Consider the following 15,641-nt stretch of genomic DNA (forward strand, 5'->3'; position numbering starts at 1 on the left):
CTGTCACTTTGGCGGGATTTTGTTGGCCAAAGCACAGCGCCCGCCCGTATTGGAGGGGAAGGCCAGAGTCCACGTCTGCTGGGAGACGCTGCTAGGTCAAGGGGTGGGGGCCCGGGGAAGGCGGGTCACCCGGCCAGGGATGTAAGCAGCAGGTTCTGTCGACGCCCAGAGAAGGGACACGCGGATGGGCTTGAGCAGGGAAGACTTCCTGGAGGAGGTGGGACTCTCCTGTCTCTGAGCAATAGTGTGTTTTATAAAGTTCACTCCTTTGCTGAAACCCAAGGCTCATTAGGAACAAACGAGGTGCGGCAGGAGGCAAGCCTCCTCATATCTCAGGCAAATTGCAGATTCATAATTAAAGGAATTTGATGAGAATCAAGGAAGACTGGTTTCCACCGGGGGTTTAGGGAGTCAATCGCTGGTTTGTACGCGGCCGTGATGGCTCAGGTGGGGAGGGCTGGGATCGGCTGCGAAGAGGCAGTGAGAATGCATGTGCCAATAGTGGTTTTGTCAGCGGAGGGCCACCCGCCAGACATCCAAGAGACAGAGATCGGAGAGGGCCACCCGCCAGACATCCGGCCTCGTGCAGGGCTTGTCATGTGCTCGGAAGCCTTACTTTCCCCGAGACCTTGTAGCGTTGCCATGGAGACTGGGGCTCAAAGAGTGACCCCCAGCCCCTCAGGCCCCACAGCCGCCCCTCTGGGACAGAGCAGCGTGCTGACGGTGCTTTGGGTCAGCTAAAGATGGCCCCGGGGCCCCGGATTCACACACAGAGGTCTTTCCACCGGACTCCGCTTCTCCGTTTCAGTCTGATGGCTTCCCTGGTCTTGGGAGAGAGGCCAACTGCTAGGACATGGCATCGGGGTGGGGGGTCTGCTTCCTCCTGACCTCTCGGGGCCCCTCTCTCACACTCTAGAATCCACCCATTTCTGTGCTTTCTACTCTTGCTCGTTCTGCTGCCTGGAGCAATCTGGAAGATTCTTTCTAGTCCCTCCCCCTTCTCCCACCCCAGGGACGGCAGGCCAGCAGACCTGACCTGTATCCGTGTGCGTGTGCGTGCTCTGGGCTTGCGGCACCATAGCCGGGCACCCGGAGGAACAGTCCTCGACCCGCCTGCATCGTGGAGCCCAGCCGACCGCATGAGGGCCCCCCCACCGCAGCCCAGCCTGGTCAGCCATCTGCAGGTGACCTGTAGATCCAGGAGCATGAGACTTAGAGCCTCTGGTGAGAAGCGGCGGAGTTTTGGGGCCATTTGTTGCCCAGCAAAAGCTGACTGATACACCCGGCTGCATCCATTTTCTGTTTCTTTAAAACTTTTTAAAAATGAGTTTATTTTTTTGAGAGAGAGAGAGAGAGAGAGAGAGAGAGAGGGAGAGAGGAAGCAGGGAAGAGGCAGAGAGAGAGAATCCTGAGCGGGCTCTTTGCCGTCGGCGCAGAGTCCAACGCGGGGCTTGAACTCATGAGCCGTGAGACCATGAGCTGAGCTGAAATCAAGAGTCAGATGCTTAACTGACTGAGCCACGCAGGCGCCCCTGCTTTCTTCTACCTGACATGACGTTCACTTCCTCCAGGAAGCCTTCCCTCATGCCCCCGGGGCCGGGTTGGGTGTCTCCTGGTGTGCTCCCCAGCCTGGCCCTCGTCATGCCGTGTTACCATCATTTTCCTCTGTGTCCCTGTCCAGCTAATCTGCAGGCTCAGTGACAGCTGGGACAGCCTCCCTCCCCTCGTGCTTGTGTGTGGTGCTGCCTCCTTCTGCCTCCACCTGCTCACGGGGCCTGGGCAAGTCCGCCCCCCTCTGTGACCCGTGGGTTTCCCACATGGAAATGAGCACAGCCGTGCCAGGTGACGAGGTGATGTGCCGGCATGAAGGCCGAGACCCTTGACCACGACACTCCCCCTTCCGCTGCCCCCCCCCCCCCGTATGCATAAGCCCATCTGCACTGTGGGCCCACGCCTGTCTGCTGCCGCTCTGAGCCTCAGTTTCCCCATCTGCAAGGTGTGGGGTGACTCCCCGTGGTGGGGAGGGTGCTGTGAGGTCTCTCTCCTCCCAGGGACCCCACCTGGACATCCTGGCCTCTGCCGTCCCCCCTCTGGCCGAACTCCATGTCCCAGCTGCTTCTCCCTGCCACAGACTGGGCTGTCTGCCCCGGCCCCCTCTGGCCGGGGCGTCTCCCCCTCCTGCCCCGCGTCACCACCCCTGGGCTCTCCTGACTCCCACCCGTGCGAGGCTGAGGGTCACCCCGTGTGCTGGCAGGCCCTGCCTGGCTTCCCGTCTTCAGAGGCGGTAGGTGCACGTGAGGCTGAGGACACAGTCTGTGCAGGAATGTTCTAAGCCACGAGCACCATGTGGCAGGGGGGTGGCCGCTTCTCACCAGGCAGAGCCTCACGTCCGTTGCCTGTGGACCTGCCAGATGCCCCAGCCTGGCCCGTTGTGTGTGAGTCAGTCACCCGGCCCCTTCCCTGCAGGGTCCTCTGTGTGCTCTGCCCGGCCCCGAACCCTGGGGGAGATGGGGTGGGGGGTGACGAAGGTCACTGCTGCCACTGGGGCCAGCGCCTCCACATGGCCTGGGGTACTTCTTATCCGGACCATGAGGAAAGGGGGCCCGGCAGCCTGTCTGTGCCCCAGGCTACACATCTGCAAAATGGGAGCATGAAGGCCCCTCCTCCAGGCGGTGCCGGGAGGAGTGAAGTCCCGCGTTCACGGTGCTGAGAACCGTGTAGATCAGAGGGGTGTGACGTGTGCTGTTATCTATGCTGTTGAGTGTGTGTGTGTGTGTGTGTGCGCACACGGAGGCGTGCACCCCCCCTGCACTGAGGGCCTGCTGGTCTCACGCACCTGAGGATAAGTTGTGCTGGGGGGCAGGCACCAGATCCTGCTGGCTGTGAGTCAGGAGACCTGATGGAGAGGCCACTGCTGCCCGTGGTCCCCTCCCCCTGAGCAGCTGGGCCCCGCTGTATCTCAAGAACCCACGGGAGCCACGGGGTTGGTGGCCCGATGCCACCCAGAGACCCTTGCTGTGCTGGGGGCTCCCAGATGAGAGGGACCCTTCCCTCAGGGGAGGCCACCACAGGGGAGGCCAGTGGGCCCCGAGTGTCCCCAGAGCAGAGCAGCGTGTAGAGGGTGAGCGAGCCTCCTGGTGGCGGACCGGGGGCTGGACCAGGGGTCTCGGCCGGCTCTGCCCGGGGCTCCGCCCAGGGCCCAGTCACCCAAGGTGCTGCTCCCGCTAGCGGCCTGGGTCTGCCTTTGGGGCCTGCTGGCCCTCCTTCTGCAAAGTGGTTTCAGACAGACTGAATAGTCATTTGGGTCAGGACTTTCCTGTTTACTGTTGATGAAATCCTCTTGGGCTATTTGCCCCATGTCACTGATGAGGAAACTGAAGCCTGGGGGCGGCCAGGCGCTTGTGGTCGGCCTGCGGCCGGAGTGTGGTTCACGCCCAGGCCCCGTGTGTCTGCAGCCCACCTTTCTGACCCCAGGCCCATGACAGAGGATTCTGAGCCCCAGTCCCCTCCTGGCAGACACAGAAGACGCGTCTGCACGCCACATTGGGGCAGACCGCCAGGGACTCGGGGCCGTCAACGTGGAGCTGGGTGAAAACGTCCGTATGTTTTCATATCATGTAATTTTCAGAAAAAAAAATAAAAAACAAAGTAGCAGGAAAGATATTGATTGTTGAGTTTATGTAAAACTTCAAAACAAAAGGCTTTCAAAAATTAAAAATCAGAGACTGAGCTTGCCCCACGACCGTCTTACTGTCAGGTTCGTCTCTGAATCGGGCTCACGCAGCTCCTGGGCTGACGTCCTCGGCTGCTGAGAGCTGGCGTCCTGGTGACAGGACCCCAGGCAGCAGCGGCTGCGCACGTGGCCCAAGGTCACCCCTCCCCCGCCAGCGGGGCGCCCCTGCCTCCCCAGCCTGAACCCAAGAAGCGCTCATTCCTTCCATCCAACCATGCGCCTTCTCCCTGGCAAGCACAACATTGGAATCATTCTGTGATCATGCAAATGGGTTTCGAATTCAGTTGAACTTTTTCTATCAAATATTTCAAAATCACGATGACGCTTTCCTCGGCATCCACAGATGGATGGCCTCCATCGTTCTTTAGGATTCAAATCCTCACCCCCACGGGTGAACATCGCAGGTGAGCCGTTTCTCACTTCCCTTCTCCAAAGTTGACGCTTTTGCTCTGAATCCGTAAACGTTATCGTTAAACGTTACCGGATTTTCATGTGGTTCCTGCAGTGTTCAGATCAGTTCATTTCAGTGCTCAGGACGTCAGTGAAATAAGCTGTGTTTGAAGCCCGTGACTTGGCTTCAGTAAGTCGGCGACGTGAGAACTCGGAGCGTCGGCGTCTATGCTCCAGACCGAGCCCCCCGTCTGCTCGGAAGGAGCGGTGCTGGGGTCTGAGCCCACTGCGTCCCAGGGAGCTGAAAACGGCCGGTAACCACCAGGTTCCCCAGTTTCATCGTTTCAGATATACTTGCAGACTTTGCCTCTGGGACCTTGAATTCTGGGGTTTTCGAGAGCAGGCTCCTTCCAGTCACCGCAGCCACGCTGCCTGAGGAGATGTGCTCAGCGTTTCCGTGATGTTGTCTATGTGATCACTGTCCCCTTGGAGGAATTCATCAGCCTCGCCGGGTCCCTTTTTTCCCCCCAACACAGGTGATGCTGTTTGACGTGTCTCCGTTCAGGGAGTGATCTCTGCAGTTTTACGTGAGACCCTAGCTCCTGGCTTGGACTCGATGAGCAGCGTGGGTGTTAGGTTTCTCGGTGTCCTACCCTTTCTCCGTGGGGACCCCTACAGTTCCTGATCAGACGCTGAGCCACGAGGACCTCAGCAGATGGGGATCGGAGGACCTGCGTGACCTGCTCTCCGGAGAAGGAACCAGGCAGGAGATCCTATCAGCCTCGTGTCCTGGACCCCCGTTCTGTTGGATGAGCTGCCCAGGCACCTGAGTCCACCCCTCCCTGTGCGCAGGCTCCCAGCCCTCATGTTCCCTCCAGGGTCTCCTCCAGCCCCCCCACCCCACCCCTCCTTCTCAGGCCCTGTCCTCCCCGAAGCTCACCAGCGTCCTGACCTTCAATGCCTGTTCTTGCCTTGTCCTATCACTTCCCCATCGTCAAATAGGGAAGTGGTTATCCTCAAATGATACGGTTTAGTTTTGCATTTCCTCCGTATTTATGCCAACAAAATGTAGAGTGCGCAGTTTCATGTGGACTTACATTTTCAAGATTATCCACAGTGCTGTGCACAGCTGTGATACATGCATTCTCGTTGCTGGATACCAAGATTCACGCATCTGTTTTGCTCTTGAAGCACGTCTGGGTCTTGGTGCATTAGTGCACATTTTCCTGTTGTGTGCGTGCCTGGGAGTGAAGTCCCCAGTCATATAGAGTATGTGCATCTTTAAACTTCCTAGAAAATCCTGTCACTTGCCCGTTTATTGAGGTCGAGTGGCGTTGTGTGAGATGCGGGGCATTTGTGCCTTCCTTGTGATCGTAGCTCCATTGGTGGGTTTTTAGTAATTGCTCATTGGGGTTTTATTTTCTTGTTTCAATGTTTATGCTTGAGACAGAGAGACAGAGCACAAGCAGGGTAGAGGCAGGGAGAGGGAGACCCAGAATCCAAAGCAGGTTCCAGGTTCTGAGCTGTCAGCACAGAGCCCGATGCGGGGCCCGAACTCCCAAACCGTGAGATCGTGACCTGAGTGATGTCGGACGCTCAACCGACCGAGCCACCCAGGCACTCCCCCCCGCCAGCCCATTGGGATTTTAAATGTGCATTTCCCTGGTGACTCACAGGGTCCATTTTCTATATTAACTGGCCAGGTGGAGATGTGCTCTGGCGATGTGCTTTTTCAGGTGTCCGGTCCGTTTTGTTTTCTGGATTAATGATCTTTTGCATTTGTGATCTTTGTATATTTTGGATTCGAGACGTTGGTAGTTATGTGTGTTGCAAACATTTTCTGCCACTGCTTCTCTTGCTTTTTCATTCTCTTACGGGTATTTTTGGGTGAGCAGAAATACTTACTTTTTATGTGGCCAAATCTATCCAACTTTTCCTTTATGGTTATTGCATTTTGAATCCTGCTCAAAAATCTCTCCCCATCCGAAGACCATGAAGATGTTCTCCAATCCTGTCTTTTAAAAGCTTTGACATTCACATTGGGACCTCCATCTGCCTGGAATTAACGTTTGTGTATCCTGGGCGGTGAAGGAGTCAAGCTTCTTCCCATCATGTTCTTCAGAACCACCTTTGCTCTAAATCGAGTGTCCACATACCCGTGGCCTGTTTCTGGCTCGATTACGGGGGCTTTAAAATCAAGTCTTGCTCTGGTAGAGCAAATGTGCTCACATTTTACTCGTCAACAAGGTCTTGGCTGTTCTTTTGCTCTTTGAGTCTCCACATAAGCTTTAGAACCAGCGCAGCAAGGTCCCCAGAAGAATTTCTGGGGATCTGGGGACGTGGCTGGTATTACACGGGCTCTGTTTGTGGGCAGCATTAACGCGTGTCCTCCAATCAATGCCAATTCCAGCTTCTCCATTTTTAAGGGCTTCTTTAAAATGGCTCAATGATGTTTCATAGTTTCCTAAATAAAGACCTTTTACATCTTCGTTAGTTTTACTCCTTCATATTTTTAGGTGCTATTGTACATTTTTTCTTTCCCTGAGCTTTTCTCGTTGCGGTATAATTTGTGTACAATAAATTACACAGGAGATAGAGTAGAGTTCAAGGAGTTTTGACATACGCGTACGCTCAGGGAACAAGATCTCAATCAGGAAAGTTCCCTCGTGCCTCTTTCCAGGCAATTGTCCTATCCCTCTTGCTGAAGCAACTACTATTTGGATTTCTGTCACCGTAGATTAGATCTGCTTGTTTTAGAGTTCTGGGTAAATGGAATTAGTCAGTATTTACCCTTTGGTGCCGGGTTTCTTTCATTCAGTATAAAGTTTGTGAGATTCAGACATGCTGTTTTGTGTATCAATTTGTGGCGTATCCAACTTCTACGAAAAGTGATCATTCCCTTATTGATGGGTATTCGGGTTGCTTTTAGTTTTTGGCCGTTGCAAGCAAGGCTGCTATCCACATTCTGGAAAAAGTCTTCGTGTGGATGCGTACTTTCGTTTTCTGCGTACGTAGCTAGCGGTGGGATACCCGGTTCGTTGGATGGAGGTATGTTTCACTTGGTGAGAAAACATAAAAGAGTGTTCCAAGCAGTTGTACCGTTTTACACCCTCACCAGCCAGAGTCTGAGAACCCCCCCTCACCCCCCAGCCTCACAATTTGTTACCAGCCATGCCCATTTTAGCTTTTGTGAGTGTCCAGTGCTATTCATTATCATTTTAATATGCCTTTCTCTGATGACTAAGGATGCTGAGCATCTGTTCATATGCTAATTGGCCACCACATACCTTCTGTAGCCATGAGTCTGGTGAAGTCTTTCATCCATCTTGAAAGCAACTTCGCTAAGTCGCACACGCAATAAAATACAGTCACTGTAAGTAGAAAGCTTGATGAATTTTGGCAAATGTACGCACGAGTGTAATCACCACCACAATCAAGATACAGAATATTTCCATCACCCCAGACCCCTTCCTGCTTGTTTTCAGTCAACTCCCACCCTCGTCCCCAGCCCTACACGACCGCTGATCTGCTTTGTGTCACTGGAGATGACTGGAGTGTATATAGAGGGAGTCATACCATAGGCACTCTTCCCTGGGCTCTTTCACCCCGTCTGACAGTCTTAGATTCACCAGGTCATTGTGTGCGTGTTGTACGATCATTCAGTTTTGTGGGTTCTTTTTGTGGTTTTGTGGTGTGTGCTTCTATAGTATCTCGTTGTGTGTTTCAATCACAACTTGCTCACCTGTTCACCTGTTGATGGTCATTTGGGTTGTATTCAGTGTTTGGCTCTTATGAATGGAACTGTTTTGAATATTTATATATCTTTTATGTATGTTTTTTATGTATCTATGTATGTTATCCTTTATCTTAGGTAAATAATAGGAGTAGAGTTTGTGATAGGGAAGGTATATGATTAAGATATTTCAGCGTGATTTCATGCTACCCCCAGCATTGTGTGAGAGGCTGGTTGCATCATTCGGTATTATATTTTTGCCATTGGTATTTGATTGCACTTTTAATTTGTGTTTACTTGACGACTAGTAATGTTAAGCATCTGTTCGTGTTCTTATTGACTATTTTTTACTTCTTTTACAAAGGGTCTTTTCAAATCTTTCTCCCATTTTTACTTCTCTTCTTACAATTGAGTGGTAGGAGTTCCTTACATGTTCTGGATGTCAGTTCTTTGTGAAGATATATGGTAACAAATATCATCTTATAGTCTGTGGCTTGTGTTTTCATTTTCTCTGTAATGTTTTTGAAGAATAGAAATTTTGAATTTTATGAAGTCCAATTTATCAACATCTCCTGTGATGTGTGTGCACTTTATGTCATATCCAAGAAATCTTTACTATCTCAAGGTTGCAAAGATATTTTTTCTCGAACTTCTATAGCTTTAGCACTAAGTGTAACTCTATGATCCATTTCACTTAAGGATATCAGATATGAATCTGTTGTCTATTAGTGAAAATACCACATTTCTTCTTTTCTAATCTGGATGCTTCCTATTTCTATTTCTTGCCTCATGGCATTGGCTCGGACCTCCAGGACAACGCTGGGCAAAAATGATGCAAACAGTCATCCTCACCTTATTCTCTGTCTTAGGGGGAAAGGAATCAGTCTTTCATGATTAAATATTATGTTAGCTGTAGGTTTTGGTAGGTGCTTTTTATTATTTTGAGGAAGTTCCTTTTTGTTCCTGATTCGTGGAGAATTTTTAACACAACTTACGCTCTCACAACTTTTATATGTTGGTGGATTTGATTTGCTAAGATTTTTAAAATTTTTTTTGTATCTATATCCATGGGAAATATTGGTCAAGAAACATTGGTTTTCTTTTCTTGTAATGTTTTTGTCAGGCTTTAGTAATTGGTAATGTTGGCTTTAGAAAATGAGTTGTGAGGCATTCCCTCTTCCTCCATTTTTTGAAAGTAATTGTGTAGAATTGATTTTACTTTTTCTTAATGTGTAATATAATTCATGAGTGAAGCCACACGGACTTGGAATTATTTTTGTGGATAGATTTTTGTGAATTTGATTTCTTTAGTAGTGATAAGGCTATTCAAGTTTTCCATTTCTTTTTGAGTCAGTTTGGTAATTTGAGTCTTTCAAGAAATTTGTCTCTTTCATCCAAGCTGTTGAATTTACTGACATAGAAATTTTTCATACTATCTTCATACTATCCTTTTAATGACTGTATGATCTATAGTGATGTCACATCTTTCCTTCCCAATGGCAAATCTCTCTTCTAGCTTATGGTCTTCATCAACTCTACTAGATGTTTATCAACTTAGTTGATTGTTGCTAAGAACCAGATTCTGGCTTCATTGATTTTCTCTATTTTTCTTCCCTCCCCCCCATTTTATTTCTGCTATTAACTTGATATTTTCCTTCCTTCTAGTAACTTTGCATCTTAAACTCTTTCTCTAGCTTCTTAGAGTGAAAAATAGGATAATTAATTTTAGACCTTTCTAATTTTCTAACGTAAACATTTAAAGCTCTTTATTTCCCTCCATATACTGCATTAGCTGTACCCCACAAATTTTGATCATGCCCTTTTTATTTTTATTCATCATAAATTATTTTCCAGTTTCCCCTGGGATTTCTTCTTTGACCCAGAGATTATTTGGATGTGTATAATTTAATTTCAAATGCCTGGGGATTTAAGATGCTTAAAACCACCTTTTGCTGTTATTGGTTTCTAATGTAATTGTTTTTATAAAATTTCTGTTTTGATATAATTTCCATTCTTTTAAGCATATTGAGACTTATTTTTTAGTCCAGCTTATGGTACACCTTGATGAGTATGTTATGTGTATTTGAATAGAATGTATACCGTTGTCACTGGGTGGAGTGTTATCTAAGTGCCAACTGGGTCCAGTTGGTTGATAACATTGTTTTTGTCTTTGACATCCTTGCTGATGTTCTGGATATTCTGTCTTCATGTTCTATCAATTACTGGGAGAAGGGTGTCTGAAGTTCCAATTATGATGCGGTTTGTCTGTTTCTCCTTTCAGCCCTCTCAGTTTTTGCTTTATGTCTTTTGAAGTTCTGTTATTAGGCGCATTCACATTTTGGGTCATTATGCCCTGTTAAGGAATTGGTTCACTCGTTATCATGAAATGTCTTTCTTTGTCACTGGTAATATCCATCCACCTTACTTATGCTTAGTGTTTTGCATGGCATGTAGTTCCCTCCTTTTACCTTTAACCTTTTGCTGTGCCTTTATAGCTCAGTAGGTGGGTGCAGACAGAATATTGTTGAATTTTACTTATCCATCCAGAGTGACAATTACATGCAGTGTATTGTCCATGTGGTTGGCTTCAAACTACCACCTTCTTGTTTGTTTTGACTCGCCCCACTGATCCTTTCTTCGTTTTTACTCTTTTCCTGCCTTCTTTTGGATCAATTAATATTTGTGATTGCATTGTATATGCATCATACGCCGTGTGGGGACCTCACACCAATGTACTTCCACTTGCTCCTTCTGTCATTTTTACAATAGTTGCCCTGCAGATTTTACTTCTATTTGTTTTAAGTCTCCAAATATGTGTCTTTCTTTGAAACTATCCATTTTATTAATTTTTTTTAAGTTAGTAAAAAAGTTTTTATTTTTACCACATATTTACCATTTCCACCACTCTTTATTCCTCGGTGTGGGTGCATGTCTCCACCTGAAATCATTACTTCACCTAAAGAGGTTTATGTAAGCTTTTAAAATTTTAAGTGCAGGTCTTCTGGGCACAGATGAAAAGCAGGTGTGGTGGACCGGCTGTGTCGCTAGCCTTTCCCCTGCCTTGTTATTTTATTAGCCCCATGTAAACCAGAATTATCCTACTCACTGATCTCTTCTGGTTTTGTTTTCTGGCTTTCACATCTGGACATTTGCTCCTAGGGAGTTCTTGTCTTCCCTGCTCACCTGGCCGCCTAGGACAGTGTGAGCCTCAGAGTTTGTGTTCCACAACAACTTGTTGAATAAATAAGGAAAAGGTTTACTGGGAGCCTGGAGGGGATCAGGGCAAAGTGAAAAGAAAAAGTCTAAGTAACAGGCGGGGAGACAGGAGGTGTAGGCAGGACGGTGAAGAGCCAACCCCGGGCTGAGCTAAGGCGGCTCAGGGTGAAGCCGTGAGCCAGGGACTGGAGGCCCCTCATAATTGGGGACTGAGTGGATCTCTGAGGTCAGAGATGGGCCCCAAACTTGATGATCATTATAGAAAAGCTGAGCTATTTTCTTTGCTATCAAGTCAAAGTGCAGAATTCTTTTACTTCATCTCCATAGAGGAGAGGCAGAGACAAATCTGGTATGGAAAATTTCATTCAAAATGAGCACTGGGTGTTGTATGGAAACCAATTTGACAATAAATTTCATATTAAAAAAAATAAACTTCATATAATATTAAAAAAATTGTCATAATAATTAAAATCCCCTCTAGATGAAGGGCTCTGCCTCTGATGTCCACACAGGGAGCCAGATTGGAGCCAGAGGCCCCACGGAGAAGGGGATCTACAGATGTGTGACAATGCCTGGTTGGTGGGCGAGAGGCTTAAAAATGCACATGGTCAAGGCAAAGTTCAGATGCTTTTGGTCCTGAGCTGTTGTGACTGGCACAGTAGAAAGGTACTTAGTCAATTTGAGGAAGCACTCACTTCTGATTTAGGGCTTTGAAGAGCCTTCTAGAAGCTATCCTTGATGGTAACATAAATACCTTTTTTTGTACATTCTAGAAGTTGGTATTCGGCCTGCATCACGAGGGACTTGGCATGTGCAGTGAGCATCAGCCATCAGCCTCGGGAGCTCTTTTCATGGGAGGGGATCCTGACTCCCCCACCCCAGCTCGCCGAGGGGCAAAGCCAGTCCACACGGCTTCGGCCATGTTTCACTAGCGACTCAAAGGGACGTTTTTGAATTTATTCTTCCTATTCACTCTAGTTAATCAAGTCAGTTTTTTTTTTTTTTTTGGAGCAGTTATAATGTCATGTGGAGAGATGATGGGGCCTTGGCTCAAATTCCAGCCCCTTCACTTTCAAGCTACGTGACCTTGGGCAAGTCCCTGAGTTCTCCCATCTGTGAAATGGGACAGGAGATGAGCTCTCCCAGTTACGCTGTGGGATTGAATGAGTTGTACAGGTAAGTCTTTTAGGACAGTGCCCGGTGTGCCATAAACATTGCATTACATATCGGTATGCACATATCTGTATGTATTTTCTATCATGCCCTGTGGCTCGGGCCACGGGATCAAGTTCTCTCTGACGGGATGTCAGGAACAGTCGCTGGTTGGGGCTTTCAGGAGGCTTTTCTAAGGGAAGGCAGACTCAGGGAGCAGGCAGATGGCTTTCACCTTTGCTCTCCCCTTCTTCACGTCCCAGGAGCAGATGCCATGCGGGGGCGGGGGGGGGGGGAGCCGCCTTGTGACCAGGGGGCAAGCACCTGCTAGGTGTGGGGTTCCCTGGCCGCCCTGACGGAGCGCACTCACTGAGCACCGGGGGAGCACACACTGAGCGCTTAGAGGGCACACGCTGGCTCCAGCCATCCGGGGCTGCCATCCAAGGTCGAGGTGCTGGCAGGGCCGTGCTCCCTCTCTGTACCCCGGGCTTCCCTCTGAGCCGGGGCACCTGCGGTCGGCGCGGGTGGGCAGCTGCCAGCTTCCGGGGTTCCCCAGTCTAAGGAAGGAGCCCCACGGGCCGCCCGTGTCCTCTGCTGTCATCCAGACAGGATTTGTCAACCCGAGGCCCAGGCCCCCTCCCGGGTCAGGAGCCCCGGCTGCGCGATGACTCAGTCCAGAGCCTCCTGTGATGTGTGTGTGTGTGCACGTGCATGGTGTAGGTGTGTGTCTGTGATGTGTATGTGTGTGTGTGTGTGGTGTGTCTGTGTGGTTTCTGTGTATGTATATGTCTGTCTGTGGTGTGTGTGATGTTTATGTGAATATCTGGTATGTGGTGTGTGTGCACGTGTGTGTATATGTGGGGTGTGCACACGTGTGTATATATGTGGTGCGTGTGCACATGTGTATATGTGGTGTGTGCATATGTGTGTGTATGTGGGGTGTGTGCACATGTATGTATATATGGGGCATGCACGCATGTGTGTGTATATGTGGTGTGTGTGCATGTTTGTGTAAATGTGGTGTGTGCACACGTGTGTATATGTGGCGTGTGAGCATTTGTGTGTATGTGTGGTGTGTGCACGTGTATATGTGGGGTGTGCGCACATGTGTGTATATGGGGTGTGCACACATGTGTGTATATCTGGGGTGTGTGCACGTGTGTGCATGTTTGGGGTGTGCACACGTGTGTGTATGGGGTGTGTGCACATGTGTGTATATGTGGGTGTGTGTGCACGTTTGTGTAAGTGTGGTGTGTGCACACGTGTGTATATGTGGGGTGTGAGCATGTGTATGTATGTGTGGTGTGTGCATGTGTATGTATATGTGGGGTGTGCACACGTGTGTGCATGTTTGGGGTGTGCACATGTGTGTATATGTGGGTGTGTGTGCACATGTGTGTATATGTGGGGTGTGTGCAAGTGTGTGTATGTGGGATGCACGCACGTGTATGTATATGTGGGGTGTGCACACGTGTACGTATATCGGGTGTGTGCACATGTGTGCATGTTTGGGGTGTGCACACGTGTGTGTATGTTTGGGGTGTGCACACATGTGTGTATATGTGGGATGTGAGCATGTGTGTGTATGTGGGGTGTGTGCACGTGTGTATATGTGGGTTGTGCACACGTACATGTATGTTTGGGGTGTGCACACGTGTATATATGTGGGGTGTGAGCATGTGTGTGTATGTGTGGTATGTGCACGTGTATATAAATGGGGTGTGTGCACGTGTGTGGGGTGTGTGTGCACGTGTCTGTATACATGGGGTGTGTGCACATGTGTGTATATCTGTGGTGTGCGCACATGTGTGCATGTTTGGGGTGTGCGCACGTGTGTGTGGTGTGTGCACATGTGTGTATATGTGGTGTGTGTGCACATGTGTGTATATGTGGTGTGTGTGCATGTTTGTGTAAGTGTGGTGTGCACACATGTGTATATGTGGGGTGTAAACATGTGTGTGTATGTGTGGTATGTGCACGTGTATATGAAGGGGGTGTGTGCACGTGTGTGTATGTGTGGGGTGTGCACGCGTGTATATGTGGGTGTGCACACGTGCGTGTATGTTTGGGGTGTGCACACGTGTGTATATGTGGGGTGTGAGCATGTGTGTGTATGGGTGGTAGGTGCACGTGTATATAAATGGGGTGTGTGCACGTGTGTGTGGGGTGTGTGTGCACGTGTTTGTATATGTGGGGTGTGTGCACATGTGTGTATGTGTGGGGTGTGCACGTGTGTATATGTGGGGGGTGTGTGTGAGACGAGGTGTTGGCCCACCAGGGAGCACCGACAGAGCTGTAGGGAGGCCCCAGGGGCCCAGCTGACACACAGGCACACGCAGAGGGACCTTGCCCCATACACGGCGCTCCCGTCCTCCCATCCGACACATCTGCCTTGGTTTCCCCTTCCTCCACCGGCCTCGCTCTCCCTCTCGCCCACACCAGGGGGCTGGGCAGGGACCGGTAAAGATAGACCCCCCTGGAGCGCGGCCGTCCCCGACGTGGGTGAAGGCTGAGCCCCTGTGTGCGTGGGGAGGCGGCCCGGGGCCCGCGGGGACGGCCACAGCCGAGCCGGCGCGTGTGGAGCCCCCAGCCCCGCGCGACTTGCAGACGCTGTACTTTCCCGAACTTCAGTGTTGAAACTCTCCCTCCTCCGAGAAGCTAAATAAACCCTGACCTGACTGACTTAGCTGGTTAATCTATGTTAAAGCCATCAGAAGCGATTTATTGATTGGTTTAAAAGAGAAATCCCAGAAGGAAGATACTATCAATTTTTCCCAGCAAATCTCAAATGCTGTCTGATAATGAAAACTTTTTCAAGGTAGGACTTGAAAATCAGAATTTCAAACTGAGGTAAAACTGCTTTCCGCCATCCTCGTGTTTGAGGAATAAAATTATTTGATGATTAAAAATCTCCAGCAGCAGCGGCGGCCACAGCCGCCAGCCCTATACTTTTCTTCTGTGTCCCCGCCTACGTCCCAGGGGCCCTTCGGGGACCGGCTCGGGCCCAGACGTGGCTTCGGCAGGTGGGGGCCAGGCGTGGTGACCGTGGGGGCCGCTGAGGACAGAGCAGAGTCGTGGCCCGGGTGACGGGGCGGAAGGTGGTGCTGGCTCAGGGGGGCCCGGCTCCCGGGGTGCAGTGAATCTGGGGGGCCAGCGTGTGAGCCACGGAGACCAGGGCGTGGTGGTCAGGGGGAGCTCGGGCTGAGGAGGGGGCTCAGCAGCTTGGCGTCCAGGCGGCTGTGACCGGCGATGGGCCCCCCAGGCCAGGGCGCTGCCGCTGAGAAGCTGCGTGGGTTCCGTCACCCTGTGCTCCCCCTCGTCCGAAACGGGGATACTTCTCTCTGTCCCTACAGCTGGCACGGGCCCCACTTAGTCTTCAGGGCTGGTGTCCCCCCAGGTCATTAGGCCTGGTGTCCA

The sequence above is a fragment of the Acinonyx jubatus genome, chromosome B4 (genome assembly GCF_027475565.1).
Source record: "Acinonyx jubatus isolate Ajub_Pintada_27869175 chromosome B4, VMU_Ajub_asm_v1.0, whole genome shotgun sequence".
Taxonomy (NCBI): domain Eukaryota; kingdom Metazoa; phylum Chordata; class Mammalia; order Carnivora; family Felidae; genus Acinonyx; species Acinonyx jubatus.